Here is an 11,590-nt window from a genome sequence, read left to right as displayed (position 1 = left end):
TTAATGTGTTGACACTCTGTTTGGCTTCTCTTCCAGACCAATAACATGATGGGGGAAAGGGAAAATAGGGGAACATAGGAGAAAGAGGGGCATGGCACGCACACAGCCCACAGTATGGAGGGAGAATGGGGGACTCTAGTATGGAGGAGGGGAGAATGGGAGGGAGAACCCATGGCAGAGGGAAATTGGGGGACCTGGGTAGAGAGGCAGGGGTCACAGAGCCCCTAGCATGGAGCTACAGTGGGAATGGGGGTTGCATTCCGAGCCCTCTGGTACGAGTGTAAGAATGGGGGACACTGGTACAGAGGGAGGGAATGGGAACACATAAAACCCCTGGTGGAAGAGAGATTGGGAGATCCTGGCATGGGGGAAGAGGGCTCGTAGAACCCCTGTCATGGGGTGTGGATGGGAAACCCTGGTATGAGAGAGTGAGGGAAAGGAAGCACATAGAACCCCTGCCAGGGGGAATTGCAGGATGATTGCAGGGAGTCCCTGCAATAGATAAGGACTGGAAGTGGCAGAGAAGGAGCTTGTGCGTTGGAATGAAGGAATTTAATTGGCCCCTATCCTGTACAATTGAGTTTGTGCTTCAGAAGCTGCAAAGTATGAGACCCTCTAGCCATATTAAACACTTGAATCCTCCCTTAGTCAGAGACTACCTCATGTGAATAGGAGTTGTGCAAAACAGACAGAAGGAGTATGTTTTTCCATGTGCTTGTGACATTCCCAGTAGCACTACTGCGAGATGCTACACTAGTATAGTGAAAGAGTGCAGGATTTCATAAAGTCCTGAAGTTTCATGAAAAAGTTGCAGGCTCTTGATTAATCCAGAAGCAGCTTTTGCAAAGTAAAACAATCTTTTTAGGACAAAATTGTTGTTCCATTTAAGTCAAAAGGAGTTTTGCTGTTAACTTCAAGGAAATCAAGATTTGCCTCTCAATCTTTTGAGTGATCATGACTTACTACTTCTGTGGTTTTGACCAGTGAATTGTTACATGTCATAGAGGTTCCCTGGAGCTGTTCTGATCTAATGACATTTGGGAGGCATGGTAAAAAGTCTAAACAAAAAGCCATCTAGGTCACTTTTAAAAAAATAAATACATTTGAGCTGTAACATGACAAGTGAAATGTATATTTTTAAATGTGAATTTAAATAACTTATTTCACATGTTTAAACTTATTGTGTGTGTCTGCATCATAAATTATTGTTATTTATTATGCAACAGCTTATTGCTCATAAAAAGTATATATTCTACATTGTTGTACATGTCTAAATGAAAATGTCTCGGGACATTTGGAGCCTCTCCAATACCACAGTTTAACAATAATAATAAAATTATCTTTGATTTATATAGCAGTTTCTATACCAAAGGATCCCAAATTACTTTACAAAGTATGGGCCCAGAACTGAAGTCCTTACTCAGGCAAGTGTCCCATTGACTTACTGGACCTCAAGAGTGAGGACTGAAGGACAGATCATATATAACATGCATTAAGGTATAGCTTGGCTACAAAAAATTAATCACTGCAGGATCAGAAGGTGGTAGCTTGTCAGACAAGAAAAGCTTTCCAGTCAGAAAAAAGAGGAGGGAAGTGTTGGATAAATTCCTTCTATTAGCAAAAGGCCACTTGGTTTTTGAGACTAAAAAGTCTGTTGATGGTAGTGTAGTTCTACTGAAGTCAATGGAGTCACAAAAATTTATCAATAGAGGCTCTTGGTGCTTATGCAAATTATGCAAAACAGACAGGACAATGACTTTTAAGGTCTCATAATCTGTACAAAACGAATGTACTTTAGAATATTGAAAGGCTGAGTTAACAGAGCTGTGATTAGAGCTTTTGCCTAGAAAACAGTTATACATGTCCATCCTGATGGTGTGACCCCTAGAGCCATCTCTGCCAGCAGTTACTACTGCAATAGGGCTGGTCTCTGGATAAATAACCTACAAAAACATGTATGGTATGATGAGCATGTGCTTTATGCAAGTACACAGACACATTAAAAGTTTAAGCTCCTGATTCTGATCTCACTTACACTAGTATAAATCAGCAGGTACTCCAGTGAAATCACGGGTGTTAGCTGGCATGGCTTTTGAATTCCTCTCCTCTTGAATGTTTTCTTAGGTAGTTCCTCTAAGTCTTCATTACTTTGCAGTTTTGCAATTGCTCTGTTCCACTGGAGGACAGAGCACCTTAGCTAGGGAGGGTGGTTGATGGGTTCTTTCAAAAGAACGGAACTGAGGAGGTTCATATATTTCTCTCTCATGTGATTTCCAGCCTATTTTTACTGCCCCCTGAGAGCTGCACAACACTTCAGAGAAGCAATGGAAATTCAGGAGACTTATTTCAACAAACCAACCTCTGAACCTTTTGAGGCTTGTTATTGCTTAATGCGTGATCTCATTTTCAGTTCAATTATTGCTACTGCTGCTAGATTACAGTTTCCTTATATTTTATCAGCGCCTCTGGGAAAGAAGATTCTCTCAATGATTTCTGAACTGGCTAATCCAGTTGAAAGAGCAGAAGTGGAAAAATATTAGCATTCCTAGTGTGAAAATAATACGTAAGTGTGGAGAGCAGTGAAGCTGAATTTGAGATGTTGAAGATGTGTTGGGTCAGATTCAGCTGACTCCAATGACTTCATTAATTGATTCCAGTGAAGTTATGTTGAATTACACCCACTTTGGCTCGGGATATGGTTACTATTTAAAGACAGGCTCATATCAAAACTTCAGGTCCAAATGCCTCTGAGCTTTGGAGAAACTGACTCCACTTTCAATTCACTTCACCTAATGTGTGAATCAAACCCAGATCCATGCCCCAACTCTGAAGAAGTCTGTAACTAGATCTTAACTTGGAGGCTTATGTTCCCATCTGATGCTGTTATCTTCTGCTTCACTAATGCACTGCCCTTTTTCCTTTCAGCCAATTAATTTATAGGGCTTTCTTAATAATAGCCCTTTGTAATGATTCACTTATTTAGCTGAAATGGAATATGAAAAAGCCAAGAGGATATTCTAAAAAAAGACTCAATTCATTCCTTTTAGCCATTGATTTGCGTTTGGGGCAATGTAGAGCCATCTTTTGTGGGGGGCACAGCTGAGAGAGATTTTGCCTAAAATAGAGCAATTCCCAAAGAAGAAGAGCTACTTGGATTATATTCAGTTGCTATGCAGGAGGAACAAGCTTAGAGGAGACTCCCTGGCCCTCTACCTTCCCTTGTATATCTGAGCAAGAGCCGGGCACCAACTGATCTGGCAACAGTGAGTATCTATTTTCTTCTTGTTTTAAGGCAGAACTCTTTTAGGAATCCTAAAAGCATACGATGTATAATTGAACACAAGCACACCCACCCCACCTATTTTTCCTTATAACTCCTGAATTCAGACAGAAATCATGTCATTACTCCATGCATGGCAGAAGCCACTATATATATTAACCAAATCCTCAGAGTGCCACTCAAAATGCACTCATGCTGTGCCTGTGAGTGCAGTACCTCCGTCTAATTAAATGGGTAACTCAGGAGACACGTGCTCCTGCAAAATGGGAGCACTGTTTTTCCAGCAGATGACACTATTTCTCTCTGGAGCAAACACTCTGATATGTGTTCAGAGTTTTAAACTACCTGTATATGGAAGAAAATAGAGACAAATCTGCTACTTCTACAGTGTTAAATTCCTGAAGTAGCTGTTAGTAAGGCTGAAGGTCTTGTGTTCTTTGATATGCATGTCACTTTCCACTTCTCTTGTTTGTACACTGTTGCTGTAACACAAAAACTTCAATGAGCACTCATACTACAACTTCAAATAGGGTATCTCAGTAACCCCTTACTGATCACCATAAAACATACATATAGTCTGACAATCAAAGCTAGTCTGTGATTTGGAGAAGTATCCCTTTCTTAAATTTAGTTTTGTTTAATTAATATTGGTTTGGTGGTGCTTTAAATCTGGGCTAGCTGGTCCAGCTGGGAGTATACGCTAGAGGCTAAGTGCTGCATTCACCTGGGCTAGTAGCCCAGAAGCTTTGCATTGAGGATGCATGCTAAATCACTCAAGTGCTGATAGTCCTCCAATGTCTTCTCACAATTCCCTCCATGTACCCAGAAGGACAGACAAGTTCTCCCCCGACTTGCTGGGAAAAAAATTTGCTGGCTTAACATTCTGCAACACAAAGAAACATGAGAGATGCCCCCAGAAGTCCTAGCAGCACATACATGAGTGAGTGTAATGCCAGTGAAGATTCAGTAACTTGAGCATGAGTTTGAAATTTGGTTGCCCATACCCAGATGTGGCTAATCATGGGTTCTGATCTCCTGGGTTACTTCTGCAGTGAAGACATACCCTTAAAGGCAGAGAGCTGGGAGTGAGCAGTCCTAGGCTCTGTTTCCATTGCAAAGGGGTGTCATAAGGCTTAATGAACTGTGTGCAAAGCCCTTTTAATCCTCTTCTTGGACCTAGTAGGCAGTATATAATTGAGAAATAATGCTTTTTAACAAATGATTTTTAAAATCATGAATGTATTGCTGCTCTTTATGTAACTGATAATTAAGACTTTAAAGACTGATCTTATAGTCTTTATTCAAACAGCTCTCCCATTGAGATCAATGCAGAAGTGGACTTAGTTAGCCCAATACATCAGTCTTCACATTTGATTAGCACTGCATGCAGGGGCGGGAGGGCTTACCCTTAAAGGCTTCCTCTCTTCCCATTCAGGATCACTGTGAAAGTTGTCATTAAAAGGTATTTGTTTCACACTCTACTGATCTCTCACTGCATAGCCAATCACTTAAAGCATTCTGGCAGATATATTAAGGACTTCATAATGGAGCATTGTATAGAGAAAACCGAGGGTGTTGAGACTTTTTTGAATATTTAAAACCTTATTTCAAACGATTTTTTTCAATACTTGCAGTTTTTTTTTTTAAATTGTTTTCAAGGCATTCAGCCTTAGACATTACATATTCAGTTGTTCTTAACAAAGGACCAGATCACCTCTTCTGCCTTTCTAGGCAGTGAGGATGAAAACCCAGCAAATCCCTGTTTGGGGCACCTGGAATGGAGACATTCTGCCTCATTCGTTTCACTCCTTCCTGACACCCAGAGAATATGTGGTCACTCAAGACTCCTGTCTTTCTGGTTAGCCAGAAAGCTTGTGTTCTTCTCCAAATTCCTTGATGCCTGTGCCTTCAATTTAAGAAGGAACCTAGTTATTGTATGTCACCCAGGAAACCTTATAAGGAAATAAAATCCTAGTATTCATAATACAGGGGCTAATCCTGATCCCTTTTCTTCATGGCTTCAGAGAGACCCAGATGGAAGAGAACTGCTTCAGTTCTGCTAATCAGGGGTCATGAGTTGTGTACTTAATTGCTAACCATCTGCTCTCTTACTGGGCTGTAAACTTTGGGTTTGATATATGTTAGTTTGTTTGACTAGTACCTCTTGGCGAGAGGGAAGGAGCACTCTTCACAAGAGCATTGATTTAGAGCAGGGAAGTGTTAGGGGAGAAACTGGATCAAGGCAGATCTATCATCCGTTGGTATTAACAGCTACAGAGAAACTCTGTCTCTGTTCCACAGCTGTGGTGGAGGAGTCCTTTCCTACAGAGAGCAGGTGAAAAATGCTATTTAAAATAAAGTTAACTCAATTGAGTTAGCTTAATTCAATCAGAAACTCTCCTTAACACCCATCAATCAGTGGCACAAATTGGAGGGCCCTGAGATGAGGTGAATGCCACTTAAAGTTCCATTGGCCTTGGAGCTGGGGGATGATGTCCTAATCACATTCAAGCAGTGGTTCCACTCTAAATCAGGTCCTGTACTAAACTATGTTGCTCCAGCCCTGTGGTTGCAACTTGTCTGAAATTTGACCCTCCATGTGGATGGAGAGGAAGCCAGGCCAAACTTCAGTGACTGGTGTTGTAACCTGGCATCCTGGCACATGGGTGTTGCAACCTGGGAGCTTGTTCCTGTATGTGGGAGCACAGGGGAGTCCTTCAAAAACTCTATTTTTGGTGACATCAGCTCCTGCACAGTGTGAGTTAAACAAAGAGGAGGTTCCCCAGCTGAGTGAGACACAGAGTCCCTGTGGAAGGGGAGAAGCAGGGACCTCAATGTTGTCCATGCTGTGGGGGGTGAAGACCAGAATTTACTCTTCCTCAAATATATCTGAATTTGCACCACTGCCATCAGCTATAACATGGTCAGCTAACATGATTGTTAGCGTTAATCTGTGCTCAACATGGGTATTAAAGATGGTTTCCAATTATATCATGTTAATTTGATTGAGCTAGTTCAGCTGTCCTATCATATAGGCAGGGCCTCAGAAGTTTGGTGGGACCCAACACACATAGTGAAAGCAGTTGCAGAGTGATATTCATGTCAATCATTATTTTGGTTAACACTCTTGGAATCTGAACGTACTGAAGATACATTATAGCATATTCACAATGATAAATGAATTCAGCTTGGTCAGAGCTTGCAACTTTGAGGAAAAGTTCACTGTAGCTCCATTTATATCTATAAAACCACTTACCAACAAGATTGTTCAAGTAGTTTCATAATGGAAAAACTGTCTAGATATCTTACATAACCCATTTCAGCTGTATATCTTTAAAGCAAGTACAAAATATTCTGTTTTCCCCCAAACAAATCCTCAAGTGACTGACCTTTTGAGAAATTAGGCCTTTCCTTCTCTGCTTTGCCTTCAAGTGAATATCTTTCAGATGCAATGAAAACTGATAATCTGAAATCAGAAGGAAGACATTTAAAAGCACTGAGAATAAATTCAATTTCCGGGCTGACTTTAAGGGTCAAGATATTTCTCAGAAGACTCTTAAAACCCTGATCCCAGATAGCGATATTCAAAGAAAATCATCATGAAATAGAAAATGCCTTTGGATTTTCCAGGAAGATTAATATCCTTCATTTGTGGACCATAATGCAAGATATTAATAACTTGACTGCCTTGAGTCTGTGAAGGTACTGAAAATCATAAGACTGAATACTGGATTCCCCTCTGCTGTTTAATTTGCTTAGAACACAATATATTGGCTCCTTTGATTTACAAAATTAGCTCTTTGAACAGCTTTCACAGTTTTCACAATAAACCTCATAACAGGCTAGTAAGCCTGTGGACTCTATATAAGCATTCAAGGATCTTCTGTTGAAGTCATTATCTTGTCAATTGTTAAAGCCCTATATAGGAAAAAGTAGAGTGATTTCTGATGATTCATACTGACAAGTAGATCTTATTGATAATGCTAGTTGGGAATTTTTCATTTAAAAATACATTTTACACAAGTCCACAATTTTCCATAGGAAAATTTCAGTTTTCTGCAGATATGTTTCAATTTTCTGTTAGGAAAATTTAAACAAAATACTTAGTTTGGGTTTAGTGTGTAATGCACCATAGCTAGAGATGCCTATGACTCACACCTGCCCTCACCAAACTGGGAGAAAGTGGTTCATCATGGGAGATGTAGACTCTGCAATTTGGTATACATGCAAGTAGGGGCTGACCGTTGATAATTGCCCCATAATGTAACAAATTAAAATAATAATCAGACACAGACCACATATGGTATTTCCATTAGTGTCACACCAGGTGCTTGCCATATATATTGTTGTACATTAGATAGGAAGGCCAATCTAAAATTAGGAAAAATTGAGGCAGACTAAGATCAAACAAAGAACCAGAGCCCAGCACCAAGTGTCTGAGGGGTAATAAATAAATAAAGCAGGACCATTAGGAGAAAATAGACACTATGACAAAAGACAAAAACCTCAGGCCCAGAATTAGCAGAGACAGAGACTTACGCCCAGGTGATATATTGGATCTAGGAGCCACAAACAATATTAGTGTCAAATACCAAAGAGAAAAAGAAAAGATAGTGAATGATAAACTTGTTTGGTGGTTTCTGAATTAGGCACCGACACACAAGGAGGAGGAATCATTCTGGAAAGAAAGATTTGGCAGAGTAATTATTTCTTAATTTATATTTTTGGAATTTATTATGCTAGCATAAGTAAATATTTAAAAATAATTGAAGGTAAATATATTGTATACAATATGAATGCTCATTATGCCCCACATTTTCATCTGAACTTCTTTTCTGCAAGCACAGTTTATGCTTCAGCTAGGTAGTAGCAAATTCAAGAACTCAGATTTGCACCTCCAATTTACCTCCAATTGGGTGCCAATTTACAGATCTACTACTGCTACTACTAGATTGTACCAATCTACTACTCCTCCCAAATGGGTGCAACCCTTTTGAAAATTTGGCATCTATGCTGCTCATATGGAAACACCTATCAGATCATAGAAACTAGGAATAACATTCCTGTTGCTTTGTTTTGTTTTATAGACACAGGGTCAAGCCATTTTGAAAATCAATGAACAAATGAATTCCATTAACATTTGTCAACTCAAAGAAGGAATATTAATAAGTATTAGAAAACTGGTATGTTGTGGAAATATGAAAGGGGAGAGAAAGTAGATAGGATTCATTTCTCTGTTTATTCTTATGAGTGGCCTTGCAATCTAGTTTCACCAAAAATATATCTCAGCAAACTGATTAATATCAATAACTTTTATATGTCCTACCGTTATTATAAACTTCCCATGACTCCATTGTTGTGTTTTCTTTTGTTTTATTTTCTGCTAGAGTGACTTTGTTGGTTTATTTGAAGTTGATTTTTACTGTCCACTTGTCACAGTTTAGGAACATGTACAAACAATTTTAAAAGCACATGCAAAATTATAGAGAGATTGAAAACCAGGTCATCTGCTCCCACTAAACCCATACCTCCACCCCATTCTTCTCTCTAACACAAAGGAAAACAACCTCTCAATTTAATCTACTCCTCAAAGGGGAAGCGGAGAGGCAAATGGTACATGAGAAGTGTCCTACAAACCCTACAATCAGCTTCAGTTAGCACACCTAAGTTTCCCACAACAAAGCAATGCCACCATTTGTTCAATACAGGGACTGATTTTTAGAGGTGCTAAGCACCCATAACTCCAGCTGAAAATATGGGAGCTGCATGTGCTTAGCATTTCTGGGAATCAGATCCATATTGTATAAAGGAACACCAGATTAGGGAAGCAAAGAAACACATTCAGTTAAAGTACAGGATTTCTTCATTCATCAAGAACATGTTTTAGTCCCTTTCAATGCTGTGGGGTGTAATATGTCATAATACACAATTACCTCAACTTTATCTGTTTTCCAGACCCCTTGGGGAGTGGCTGTGCTGTTTCTCTCTTTGTGTCTCTGTCTTCTCTCTCTCTCTCTTTTTTTTTTATCAATAGAATTTCCAAATCCAGTCTAAGTTGGCAGAAGTCAAAAGTCATTTTAATTGATAGCTGTCCATCTTCACGGATAGCAGTAACTGATGCTCTTATTTGCAGTCTCACCAGAGATGCATGAGTCTTGGTAATTGAGCGTCCCCCTCACGTCCAGGTGTGGTAAGATTTGAGGTTGTGCTGATGCAGGAGACATCTGTACAGTTGATGTTCATGCCAGATCTTTTCAGCTTAATGAGGACTTCTTTCTCCTAGGTTGTCAAACTAGTACCTTTCATAGGCATTAAAAACTACTTTTAAATAAAAGTAAAAAATTAAGTGACTTGTGGTGCATATGGAATGAACCAGAATGAAAATTATGGTAAGCAAAATCTTCTGCTTTTATCTATAAAACAGATAAATCATAGGCAGTGATAGCACAAGCATGGGTGGTGCATATAAGAGGCTGGGGGAGGCTAAGCCTCCCGAAAGAAAGCTGTCCATGCAGGAGAGCAAATGCCACAAATGCAGCTCGGATTACCTTCCTTTGGAGGAACACTGGCCTGCCATCTTTGAAGTGCTGGACACAAAGTTCCCTAAAAGTTGGGGAGCCACTGGCGCTCAGACTGTGGTCCCGCCTGTGCTCCACCCTGAGGCGCCACCTACCATGGAGAGAAGCAAGCGGGTGGGCCTTGAGGGAGAAGTGGAGAGGGGCAGGGGCGGGAAGAGGTAGAGCAAGGGCAGGGCCTTGGGGAAAGAGGCAGAATGGGGGTGGGTCATTAGGGGCGAGGTCCCAGTCTGGGAGCAGGTGCCCACACCACTTCTAGGGAGCTTCTGCATTCGCGTATAAGCATTCCCTCAATTCTTTGTTCTTTCCTCTGGCTTGGTTGGCTCTGCTTTCTGCTGCCACGAAGTAGCTTGGCTAACTGTTAATTTGATATCTGCAGTACAAGGCTGTCCTCTTTCATGACTCAAGTATTTAGCTTGCCTATCTCTGATATATAAGATTAGCTTTACTGTGCTCACTTACATCCTTTGCAGATCTTATTTCCAAATACTAATTCTGCCCATGAGAGTTTGGAATCTGTCTGCTTGGACCACAACTTCCCTTCATCCTTTTTAGTTCTCTGTGGATTGTGTAAGGGGAAAAAATGTTTACATTATACTTAGAGCAGGGAAATTGGAATAAGGAGACTTGGAATCTATTCTTGGCTCTGCCATTGACACACTTTTGTAACTTTGGGGCAATACAGTTAAGTCTAGAATTTCAAAAGTCTTTTTGGGTAACCTCAATTTCTGGATGTCTGTATTTACACACCTCCACTATGCACCAAAAATAATTGGACATTTGAAAGTTTAGGATTTAGTTTCTCTATACCTCAGTTTCCTGATTTAAAAAATAAGGTCACTTCAGTAACTCAGGCAGAGGATAGGAGTCTATTACAGGAGTGAGTAGCTGAGGTTCTGTGGCCTGCAAAGTGCAGGAGGTTAGACTAGATAATTATGATGGTCCCTTCTGGCCTTAAAGTCTATGAACTAGTAATACTGCTTATCAATCTCTCAGGAGAAATGCAAAGCTAAATTCATTAATATTTTTTAAAGAGCTTTAAGAGATATGGAAAGAAAGTAGTATAAAAGTTTAAAGTATTAATTAATAATAAGTATATAATTATAATAATTGCATACAAAACTAAATTAAAAGAAGATTATTAAGACTGCAAAATCAAGCACTCAAAAGTTAGGAAATGTCAAAATTAAGGTTGTACTGGTAACCTTATCTGCCCCCCTTGTGCATATGCATTATAATACAGTCTTTAACTACATGATCACATACTGTATTTTCCACAGGACTCCTGCATGATTCAAATGCACTGTGCTCACTGAATGAGCAGCTATTCCATATTTTGTTTTATCCTCATTGTTCAGCAAATGGCCCCATGCTTTATATACTTGCACACTACCCAAACAGAATTATTAACTTCCTCATGGGATTTTCTGGGTTGCTCAATACTGTAGCATCTGGGTGCTTCACAAACATTAATGAATTTGTCTTCATAACACTCCTCTGGGTGGAGTTACACATTTGGACACATTAGGAGTTCCACAGTCTGCACTGGCTTCCAGTAAATTGCCAGGTGGAAACCAAGGTGTTAGTTTTAAGCTATAAATCTCTAAATAGTTGGGGACTTGGCCACCATAGAGATCACTTCTCTTCCTTTGTTATACTGCCACAGTTGAGATCAGCAGAGATACTTGAGCTGGAGCTCTCTCAATATAAATGGGAGAGGGCAGCTAGCAGGGTG

General features: G+C 40.0%; 1 long non-coding RNA gene across 1 annotated transcript; it reads right to left on the bottom strand.

Moving 5' to 3' along the window:
- Positions 1 to 1,666: 1,666 nt before the first annotated feature.
- On the bottom strand, positions 1,667 to 2,385 carry LOC137159627 (uncharacterized). Its single transcript, XR_010921670.1, has 2 exons — positions 2,036 to 2,385; positions 1,667 to 1,943 (listed from the first exon to the last, which is right to left on the bottom strand). It is a non-coding gene; the product is annotated as an uncharacterized lncRNA (long non-coding RNA).
- Positions 2,386 to 11,590: the final 9,205 nt, after the last annotated feature.

Source organism: Emydura macquarii, unplaced genomic scaffold, assembly GCF_026122565.2.
Source record: "Emydura macquarii macquarii isolate MOO-44397 ecotype Brisbane River unplaced genomic scaffold, CSIRO-AGI_Emac_v2 contig_1876, whole genome shotgun sequence".
Taxonomy (NCBI): Eukaryota; Metazoa; Chordata; order Testudines; family Chelidae; genus Emydura; species Emydura macquarii.
The sequence above is the reverse complement of the archived record's forward strand: the minus strand, read 5'-3'. Positions and strand labels throughout refer to the sequence as shown.